Source organism: Symphodus melops, assembly GCF_947650265.1.
Source record: "Symphodus melops genome assembly, chromosome: 1".
Taxonomy (NCBI): domain Eukaryota; kingdom Metazoa; phylum Chordata; class Actinopteri; order Labriformes; family Labridae; genus Symphodus; species Symphodus melops.
The window spans coordinates 47460126-47472283 of NC_136691.1; positions in this window are offsets into that span (position 1 = coordinate 47460126).

A 12158-nucleotide genomic window follows, 5' to 3' on the forward strand; every position below is an offset into this window, starting at 1 on the left:
AACACAGCTGCAACCTTTTGATGCTTATATATTATTTTTATCAGCAGCACCTGTCATCTCTGTGTATTACATTACATTTAGGGTGTTTATCATCTTTTGAATATTGCTGTGCTGAGATCATTTGCCTGTGGGGAGTTAGGAAAATAAAATCTCTCTGCACATACTCTGTAGCCTATGTGTTTACATGAGTTGGCATACTTAACTATAATGATAAGTGTATATATAGTAATGCTAAATGCAGTTAACCTCTTACTTTAAGACCGTTTGGAAATCTTAGAGCAGCAAGCCATCATTACTGGTTTGGCATCTTAAGACAAATCATCTAAACAAAGGTGTACTTTTCATACTCTTCTTTTTGATAATTCCCAAGGGGAATTGAATTTGTTTTAGTTTGTTTTGAAGACATTCTTAACATACAGGCCAAAACACAAACAGATGCACAAACATAAACCTATATGGACAAGTCATTCACTGATAAAGACATGTAAGAGCAAGGGGCTGTGCCTGAAAGAGCGCTTGAGCGGTTGGGGGTTCAATGCCTTGTTCAACAGCACCTCAGCAGTGTGTAGGAAATGAACCGCCACCTCTATAGCGACAAGCCCAATTTCCAAACTTGGATCGGAGACTATCTGGTTCCGGTCCCAAGTCCGTGAAGACTGAGCTACCGTTGCCTAATTACTGGTCATAATTAATGTCAGAGATGAGATGTTTTGTTTTAGATGTCAGTGGTATTTTCTGTAACTGACATGTTTTTAAACTATGCAGCAACCTTTGGTTTTAAAAAATGAAGGCAATGAGGACGTGCAAAAGGTTTCAGGTCATTCAGGTCCACTCAATGTTTCCATCAGTATCTCCCAACTTTAGCTAGGCTCGTTTGAGCCGTGTGTCACATCCTACATTTTCTTGCTGAACTCGTGTTTTTTAAGCAAATGATAAAGTATCACTGGAAACTGGGCTTTGAAGCACTCAGGAGGGGAAGCTGTTTTTTTTCTGGCTTACTCAACAAAGTCCTCTATTGCTTGGCTTTCTTCTGTCAACTCTATCAGCCATTCACACACACACACACACACACACACACACACACACACACACACACACACACACACACACACACACACACACACACACACACACACACACACACACACACACACACACACACACACACACACACACACAGCAGATTTAGCCTCTTAAAAAATTGCCCATGTCAATGTGAATTTCCTTTCTATATCATACTTTCCAACAGGGTTAAAAATGGACACATAAAAAGATTAAAAGGATTCTGTATATTTAACCAAATTACATAAAGGCTTAAATGGATTTGCAGTGAAACCCTGAGCTCAAAACCCCCGTCTGTGAAATCAATCATGATTTTCACAAGCTTTCTCAGGCGATTAGCATGGGCTGGAGCAATGGCATGCCCTGCAAATCGAAACCATATTCATTCTGGCCAGTATGCTGATGTGTTTGCAGAAAGTGTCTCAGTCGCTAGCCCTGTGATTTATAAACGTTTACCTCACCACAGTTGCCAAATCAAAGGCCTGGGAAAAGAAACAAATTAACAGAAAGGTATTTAGCTTTTCTAAGAGACTTTATTTTGAAAAACCGCAGTATTCATAAAGCCACAGTGCATAATTATGTTTTTATAGCTGTATAAACTATAATGTAACCTTGTAATTTCATGGTTACAAACTTAGCAATAAGGAGACCCTAGTTTTTCTCTGGCTTTGTTTGTTTGTATTTTTGTGTGAGAAGTTATGTATGTTTTTTTAAGCTGAGCCCTCATTTTCTCAGGATGTGGGATTTTTGTCGTTAACATTTGTGTGTAAAAGCGCATGAATGCGAAAGACAGGTGTGCAGCGGATGTTGGAAGGCGTTCCATCGACCCATAATCCCCACGCTATTCTTCACACACTGTATAATATTTTGAGCTGCTGCTATAACCGTGTGCCAAAGCAAAATGTTTTACTCGTAACAAGTTTTATAATTACAAGCCTCATCGTTTGAGGGAGAAAATGTGCTCAACTCAATCATGAATCAGAGACAACATTTCTACAACAGTACGATTAGTTTCTCATGTGACTCATTATTCTATGTCTGCATGCTCGGGATGGGAAGCTGAAATCTTGCGATGGCATTCTTGGTGTAGGGAATCTTATAAATTGTGATCCCTTCAAAGCTTTTATATTGATCAGATATTCACGAACAGTGAAAACCAAGAGTACAAACTGGCCATACAGTATGTTATGACTGAAGATGTGTAAACAGACAAACCTCCCCGCATTTTATTACCCACTGTCCCTACACTGCCAATGGGAGCAGTCATCCACTTCCTCGTTAATTTAACTGTTGGCTTGGAAAGGGGTTTGGTACTAAGATTTGATAGGAAAGGTGCAACTGTGTTAATGTGTTACCATATCATATGTCGAAACTCATCTGTTTGGAATGATCCAGGCTGCTGCAGCCAGTAATGTTTGATGAGAGGATCAACAAATAAGTCCACCACCAACCTCATAACTGGTCTAAATAAAAAGGCCAACAGTATCAGAAGGAAGAACAAAACAAAATGTGCATTAAAGTGTTGAACAGTAACACAATGCAATTAAAACAAAACTCAATTAATTTATAGATTAAAGGGTAATAAGAAGACTATTTTGAAATAGATTGTTGGTAGATGTGTTTTTCCTGCCCTACCTGATGGCGTCTCAATTTGAATTGTTACACAGTCCTGCCATTAATCAATACTGTGCATGTCCAGCAGAGGGCACCAGTTCATTAACTTCTTGAGTTGACTCTGCCTCACATGAAACGTTTTTCTTTTCTACTTCATGAGAGGTGGTCATAGAATAGTTTGTTGGCAGGATCAAGACATAAATCCACATATAAATAAGTCCAGGAAATAAAACACCACCTGATTAATTATTTTACAAATTACAAATACAAATTTAATTATTGTATGATTCAACAGACTGAGTTAGAAAGTGCACAGTTGGATTACAAAGTAGTGTCTTTGGTGTTTCTATCAGCCTGTATCAGTTTCCTGGTTGGGTCATCACCAGCACATAGTGTTAAAGCAGCTGTGAAAAAGCAGAGGTGAGCCAGAGAGCTCGTAAATCTTCTTCAGCTCACTATAGTGTTGGCTCACTGACCGAGTGACAGCACTTCAAAGAGATCCCCTGTCTTTAAATGAACTTGTTGCCTTTACTGATACAGGTTTGGCTTGGCCAGCTGTTTCAACTGTGTGTGTGTGTGTGTGTGTGTGTGTGTGTGTGTCTGTGTGTGTGTGTGTGTGTGTGTGTGTGTGTGTCTGTGTGTGTGTGTGTGTCTGTGTGTGTGTGCCGGGGGTTTAGTCTTGAGTTTGACATCAGTGGCCCACCAACCGAGAGGAAAAACTGACTCCTTCTGGATAAAGTTGAAGTACGTTTCTTTCTTAAATGTTTATAGTCCTTCAGTTGCAGTTGATTTGCTGTAACAGTCATCCTTAGAGGCTTACTTTTGCTGTGGGCTTTTAAGTAATGACTTTCACAAGACTTTGAGAAATTCAAAATGTTTCTTGATATGAAGGTATTTTATTCACTGATAAGTTTTATATCATAATAGGCAGAGTGACTGTTCATAAACAGATTTTTATGGATTGCAAGAGAGCTAATTAATTCAGTCAGCATTATCATAGTGTGACTTACTTTATCTCAGCAGGTTGAGCTTTTATTCTGAAGAACATTTAACTGAAACTTAGCATATTATGATTATACCCCTTAAATATGAGTTCTTTATATTTCGATTCTTTAAGTTCTTTGGACAAAAACAAGTATAATATGTCTTGTTTTAAAATCATTAAAGAAGGATATGGGAGGATAGGAGAAAATGTTTTACTTCAACTAAGTCACTCTCATGGAAAAGCACAAAATACTGTGATGTCAAAAACTGGGTGCTGCATGAGTCTGGCATCCTACAAAAGATAGTGTTTAACAACTGGAAAGAAATGTTTTTTGTTTGAGAACATGCCAGAGTTTGGTTTAACTTGAAAATCTAAGGTCAATAATTCTCTCAGTAAATGTTCATCCTTGGATAGTTGAGTGTGTGTGGGAGAAGCAATCCTCTTCGAAGATCAGAGGACATTTTAAGAAGATAATGGATAAATTAAATGGACCCCTTTTGGTTTGAAGCCTGTCTGAAATGGACATCTTTCTGGAATAAGTGTACAGTCTGACTTTCTCTCGCAGGCGAAAACAACCCAGACTGGTCATATGTTTGGGGGCCTGCAGGGTTTGGAGCATTCCTGAGACAGCAGCATGCATCAATCCAATATCTTCTTGGTATTTCTCTTTCTTTATGAAATCTGTCTGTGTGCTAACTTTGATCTCTGCTTTTCCATCAGTCGTTCTCCCACCAAATCTTATCTCACCCTTCTCCTCCCTTTTTGTCCAATTTCCTTCCCTCTGTCTCTGTCTCTGTCTCTGTCTCTGTCTCTGTCTCTCTCTCTCTCTCTCTCTCTCCCTCCCATCTCTTGTGTTGGTTGTCTTTCCGTGTCAGAGACTAAGCAAACAGAGTCGTGTGTGAGCGGCCTCAGAACTCCTTCTTTCCTGAGAGACGGAGCTCTCAGACCAGCGCAGCTGTGTCTTCATTTGTCGACCATGTTCAGCATTCTCCACATATCTCCGGGGGCTCCTGGGCTTTTTCTGTGTTCTAGTCTGACCTCATGCCCCCAGAGAGGCTGTGTAGAAGGGAAGCAAAGTGGGGCACACTTTTAGATGCAGTTACACATTACATAGAGATGTAAATTAAAAAAAATGTATGGCAGGTACCCAATAAGTAGGCGATGGTTGAAATCTATCATATTTTTTTTTACAATATCACAGTCTGCAAGTACATCACAGCAGAATAATTTAAATTATGTATAATCAGATTAAGACTGCAACTTTAACAATAAATGTCTTTATCTAACAATACATTCTGCTGATACTATTTCTTAAATGTATAAATATTGTGCAAAATACAGATTCTCAGCCTTTAGTCCTGTCAGTCAAATACTCAATCATGAACTTCCACTGCACATTGGATGATATTTTTCAGATTAAGCTCCATATACGTTATCTTAATGACACCATCATGCTTTAAGCCACTAAAAGTTGTCAAACAGAAATAATAAGGTTGCAACCCAAACAGTATGACAAAAGGAAGAAAGAGGGGAGGAGGAAGTGCATGCAGAGAGTACCAAATGGTGTGTGAGAAAGTGTGTGAAGAAACAGGAGTAAAGAAGAAGCAGAGAGAAAGTGAGGCGACCTGAACAGCCCTGTGTCATGCAGGCTAACACAGATATCAGCGGGAGGTGAGCATGTGTTTTCTTCAGCTCTGTCGAAGGAGGTTTGCACTCCCCCTTCTTTTTCCTCCCCCCTCCTCTTTTCTCCTCCCCTTTTTGCAGTTCCCTTGACCCCTCTACTCCCTCACCTTGCAGGCATGAATCATCAGAGCCGCACACATCTCTGTCCACACTGACCCCCCCCCCCCCCCTTTCTATCTGTCCATATCTTCTTCTTTTAATCAGGGGCCTTCTTTCTGTCTCCTTCACTCTCTCTCATCTGTTTCTCAGTGCATCTGGAGAACATGAGCTGTGGAAAGACAACAGACAAGTAATGGAAGAAGTGTGTGGGTGAGTGTGTGTGTTATGTGGGGGTGGTTGAACACTTCTGCATGTGTGTGCAGAAGCACAGATGACAAAGACAACTGTGCATCTACCCCAACTATATCCAGACCAAAAGTGTTTTCATCTGAGCTCTTGGGCCTGTACTGACACTAAACCAACACCCACAAAACCACTGACACTTGAGTCGCTAAGCCGTCCTACGAGGACTTCTGAAATCCATCAATAATATGCAATGATATAGCAGAATAATATGAAACACACTCTGCATTGAAAACTCTCAAGGGACTGGAACAAATTGTCTTAACTGTACTCTTCATGTAAAAGGTCTTCAGGCATATAAAGGTTAAGACAGCGGTTACCAAACTTTGTCTTCCAGCCCTCCAATTGGTTGATGAAAATCAGTTACCAGCTTTGTGTTTTTCTGTCACTAATTCAGATATCTAGACTTGACTGGTTTTGTTTATTATAAAATAGTGATTTACTTGACAACAGGTGAATTATTGGAGGCTAGCTAGTGTTGGTAACAGAACAGTGCAAATGACATCCTAGCATTAATTAATTAAGCCTGGTAATTTTATTGTTAATGGTTTAATGTATACAATGTCAGTATCTAATAGAAACACAATCCCAGAAGCAAAGTGACAACTTAAAATGTGTTGTTTTTTGACCAACACTCCAGAACCATTGATGATATAATAAATACAAAATATCAGGTTCAGAAGAAAATATGATGTGATGTGTTATACAGATGCCATCCTACCATGAGAAGCAACATATTAAATAAAAGGGATCCAGAGCATGCACACATGATGTGTTGGTAACCTTAATTACAGTAAAGTCAGCATAATTACACTTATCTGTCTCGAGAGGTGATAGAAAGTTTGTATGTTTTTGCAGAAAGCAAAAGTTGTTGTTTGAACTCTCATTTTCGTGGACAAAGTTTGACCTCAAAAGATCCTCCCCTATTGGATGATCAATTAAGTCATTGTTTAAACCAAAATTAACATTGACCAATGACATTTAAAACATAATATGTTTCGCAATGCCTTCATGTATTGATTTGAGGTGTAAGTCTAAAATCATTGCGCAAATAAGTGTGAAAGCTGAGGTTTTCTGAATTTCCATCTTGCATAAGACAATATTTATCTTCTGTACTTTTTCACCTTGCACAGCCAAGTGTGGCTAACGAGTGGTGGGTTTGTGGTTTGGACCAGATAGATACCAAGTTTTTGGATTTGCAGAGCCTGCCAGTGACCATCAGATACACAGTTTAGCTGCACTGCGAGTAATTATGATGGTGTTATTTGCAAAGAAGTAACATCTGTCAAGTAGAAACAAGTGTAAACAGATGAAGGTTGTATTGGTTTCTGTTTGGAGGCAGTTTGGTGGTTTGTACTTTCAGCACACCTACAAAACTGCACAAGCCACCGACCACATCTCTTCCATCTCTAGCCTCAGTTTGCCTGAGGTTTTCTCCTTCAAGTACCTTTGCTAGCACCTTGCAAGCCACAAAACACTAACTGACTCGGGGAAGTGACAAATTGAGGGGTTTTGGCAGTCTGCTGGCGGTAAAACAGGCCTGTTTGCATGGGAGGATCCCACAGAACCACAGGCTGTCTCATTGGCCGTCTCTTAACAGCCAATAATACAGCAGAAAGGAGTAAATGTAGAGAAAAATCAAAAAAATAGAGGACATTACTATGGACGCTGTTTCTGCCAAGATCTTATCATGCATGAATTAAAGACAGGTTAAAACAAGTACCGGTACATGATTGAAAGTGCATATGAATTTCAAAAAAATATAATGTGTCCTTCCTTTCATCCATTATCCATGACCACTTTTCCTGTTCTGGATCCCAGGGGGTTTGAGCCGATCACAGCTGTTATTGGGCAAGAGATGAGGTACACCCAGAACTGTTTAGTGTGTCCTTGCAGTTCTTGAAACATAGATTTTTGATCATTTTAAGCCATACAAAGCCTTAAGAAATGTCCCTGGCTGCTTGTTGGTGGACCATTGTAACCTCAGATTCATTTAGCTAGATGTACACCTGTCAACTTTGGATTGGTATTCTTAAGATTTGGTTAAGACATTCATGGTGCCCAGAGTATGAACAGGACCGTCTTTAGTAATTCACAGTGTCACCATGAGCAGGACATTTGCAGTTTGAAATGAAAGTCTCAACAATAATTTTATCAATTGTAACAACAACTGTCCTGAAGACGCCACCAGCCAAGGAGCGTCAAGATGGATTACAAATCTACAGTGGCAGTGGTTGACCCTTCATGGCATTACTCGCTGATGGCATCTGTCTCCATTTCAGGCCCCCTCCTCATAGCAGCTGTCTGATGAATCCAATGCAGTACCTGGTCTGCCAGAACTTCTTCAGATTTGACAGATCTCCCTGAAATGTGAGGCAGTCAGTCTAGGCCTCCTTAGCTGATGCCACGCAAAATTGTGTGCCATATCCCAGACGACTCCAAGACTTAAGGGTGGTTCACTGAATATAAATTCCACTTGATGCTAATTCTTAAGAGGCAGAGTTTTGTGTTTAATCATTCCCTTTGTGATGCAATCTTGGTTTTTACACATTTTCTATGTATAATAATATTATAAAAACACAGACTAGTCTTTTCTTCTTCTTCCACTTCTTCCTCTGTGAAGTATTAAGATAATTGCCACAACTTGCAGGCTAGTCGAGGCTTTGCTGGCCTTTTTGAGCGTTGTTTCTCTTATCAGGCAGCTCATTTATTGAGCTCAATTAAGAGCAATAAATAATTAAAGTACAGCAACGTTTAGAATATGAAACAATATATGTCACACTAAATAGCAGCTATCAAGCTGATAGCCCTTAATATTAAATGAATGGTTGAATTCAAGTTGGCACCCAAAATATGCAAAATTCAGAAATATAAGCAAAAGTTATTCTTCTTTCAAACTTGAACTTTTTATGGCTCTATCACCAAAAACCTCTTCAAACCAATAAATAACTGAAGGCATTGTCTCCAGTCAGAGCAGAGCTAGGCTCAGATTTCCTGGCCAAGACAAAATGTTAAGACGCTCTGACAGAAATGTCTGAAAGAGGAGAAACCCTATCCAGCACATGTCATTGTAATTCAGAAATATTATATGATTTAGAGGGTGGGTAGCAGAGGGGCTATGGAAACACAGGCAGCACACACAAAGAAAGTCTGTTCTTTTACAAAGGAAACCTTGTTGGTATTTTTTAATGCCTTGGAGAAAACCAAAGAATAAACAACAGTTTGCTGTCCCCTGTCCCTGACGCGGTTGTATCTCTGACAACCCTTTCCCAAATGGAAACATGATGGATTTAAATCCAATTTCGGCAAATCTCTGGTTATGCTATGTCAAATTCATTTCGTCAACAACCCCGTGGCTCCGTAGTCAAAGTGAGGTGTTTAATTCATAAGTCACATTAAGTGTGTTTTCTATATGCATCAATAAAAAAACAGAAGCACAGTTAATGCTCAGTTGATTTGAGTGACATCTAAATGTAATTTTTAGGGTTTCTGCTGTCTACATACCCATCCATCTTCTTCCAGTAACAGAAAACCCTTTGCCCTACAGTAAGAGCTTAAGGCCAGCTAAAAGAAAAAATAGACCAATTGTGTCTGCTTAAAGTTACACATTGAAGACATTAAAGAACTGCTGTCCATTCATGTCGGCAAAAGGATTAGTGAATGTTTCTTAGCTTCAATGCAACCCCTGTAACGCAGCCTGCTTTAGTTGTGATCAATGTTTTAAGAATAAAAATCTTACTGTCTTGACTTTACAGGTTATTATCACCTATAGAAGTCATAACTTTCCTTTATTGTGTGTATACAGAATATAGAGTTTTTAGATATAACTAAGTATCTTATGGGCTATTTCAAAAGCATTGTAAACACACTAAACCATTTCTGACTTTCTGTTTTCATTCATTTTATAAAAAAAAAAAATGTGATTCAACAAACACAATTGCTGTTGTTGAATTTGTTTAACTAAGCGATTATGTACAAATCTGTCACTGGCAAAGTAAAAGTTACTGCTGCCAGATATGTTTAGATTGCAGCCACAAACATTCATTAGTCTGCATTCATCCATCAGCCAGAGGCAAGTGTGCAGTTTGTATAAGCAAAGCTCCACAGAGGTCAAAATGCTCGAGCAACACTTGTAGTAAGAAGATAAACTTTATTCCAAATTTAGACCGACACGTTTAGACTAAGCTCCACAGGAAATTAATAAAATGAGATGGAAAAAGATATTCTCTCCATCAGGTCTGTTCTGGGAATTGAGACCGATACTCCTGAGTTAACTAATGTGCTAGCTTAGTACTCTTCTTTTGAACAGTAAAAAGATGTAAAAGTTAAACATGTTAAACAGCTGGAGAAGCCAAACTGGTGCTAGTTGAGGCATCACGTTCTTTTGGAGACAGGGGTCTTTCTTTGAAGGGGTGTCAGTGAGCAAACAACAAGTGAACTTTGGAGGATTTATGACCTCTGAAGCTCACCTCTGCTTCCCTACAGCTGCCTTCATGCACTCTGCTGGTGACAGCACAGCAGGAAGGTGAGGAAGAGCTGAAACACATACACTAAACTGCTTCAAAAGTTTAAGTGGACCTACATGGCATCAAGGAAGCATTAACTAAAAAACACAACTTTATAACTTTAACATAATTTAGACAGTTGTCATATTTAAAATTTAAAAGTAAGTAAAGTAAGTTTCAATGTCGAACTGATACGGATGAAGGGGATTTTAAAGGTTTTGTGCTCAAATCAGATTTTTGTGGCTATCTCTACAAACCATAATATCTATGAGCAGTTGAGACTTGAGCTATCACTGTCACTGTTTGCTTATAGACAAAGACATAGATTTTGTTTGCTATTACTAATTTTTTTAAGTATTTTGGCTGTTTATATATTATCTGCTGGACTATTGGACTTGGTTCCGGTAGATACTGGCTAAACCAAGCCTGTGTCGAGGTGTTTAATTTCCTGAGAAGTTAAGTTTAAATTATTATTTTTTTAAAAAGAGTTAAATGTAATAATTATCCCAAAACATATACTATCTAAAAAAAATGCTTTATCTCCTGATTGCTGATTTATCTTCTTGATAGAATCGTTTAATTAGAAGGGAACAGTCCCTCATTCAAAGAAGTGGTCAGGGTTTAATCAATTTGCTGCCATCTTGATTAGCCAACAATCCACCAATCTGCCTTGCAATCAGCAGCAATTAGCCTGGCCTGGAATAAAATCCCCTCTTCAACCCTCTTTGAGCATTTTGTCCAACTTATCAGTCTGGTCCCTGCACCAATGGCAGTGGCTCGTTTGAGTTCCTGTGATTACCTTTGGCGTCATCTGAGCCGCTATCTCCTGTCCTGTGTAGGGAGGCCAAAAAATGTGGAGGCATTGAGGGGGGACTAATGGGCCAAATCAGGAAAGGTCCAGATGGCTACAGAAGAAATTGGTCAAAGCTGACAGTTTATCCTGGCATCTGACAATAACAGCCTCCTTAAATAGAAGGCAACATTTGAATAGCTTGTTTAGATCTTAACAATAGAGAGGAAATGTCAAAACAAATTCTCACACACAAATGGAGCCATGTGGCAGCCATCTTAACTTGGTCTGGATCAAAACATGCTATTATGAACACTTCAGTGGTTAGCATTTAAAAACCTATGCAATACTCAGTGTAGCAATGTATATTGACTAGCCGGACAATCATGCATGTAGCAACAAACAAACAAACAAACAAACAAGTGAGTATCAATGCATCATAAGAAATTGACAACTTGGAAAGCAATTTACAATAACATTCACTGTATCCCTGTTTCCACAATAAAAGAGAACAAACTCACAGTTCATATTACAAAGTGATCTACCATAAATACAGACCAAAGTTCCAGTTATTTTTTTCCTGTGAACCCTGCTTTCCGAACTGTCCCATAATCAAGTGTGTGTTGGTCTTCCCAATGTTATGCACATTGCATGCTGGGATAAGTCTTAGGTCACAAGTAAGGCTGCCCCCTTGAGTTAAATGATTCAAGTACATTGTCAAATGCACCTGAAATACCTGAGTGTATCTGCGGAAAAGTCAATTAATGCTTGATGCTTAGGATAAAATGTTAATATAATTCTATGTACATCTGAAACATGTTCTTTAATCCTGTATCAACTTTAAATAAATTTACAACATATTCATAGTCTTATATTAGATCAAATTATACCTTACATCATGCAACTCTAAGTTTAAATTCAAGTCAGCACAGAATATGAATCCACTTGCAGAGACCTGAATCTCTCTTGAGGTGTATAAAACCTCCAAACAGGCCGGACGCTATGTTTTTGTAGTATGTTTGATTTGCATGAAGAAAGAATACAGAGAAATATTCCTGTTATATTTAAGTGCTTGTAAAAGTTTGGGAAAGGAAAGAATTGACTCATAAGAAAAACTCTACACCAGTTTGGTGTGGTCTAACTCAAGCTTTGTGAGCAGTTAACTATTTGTGGGAGA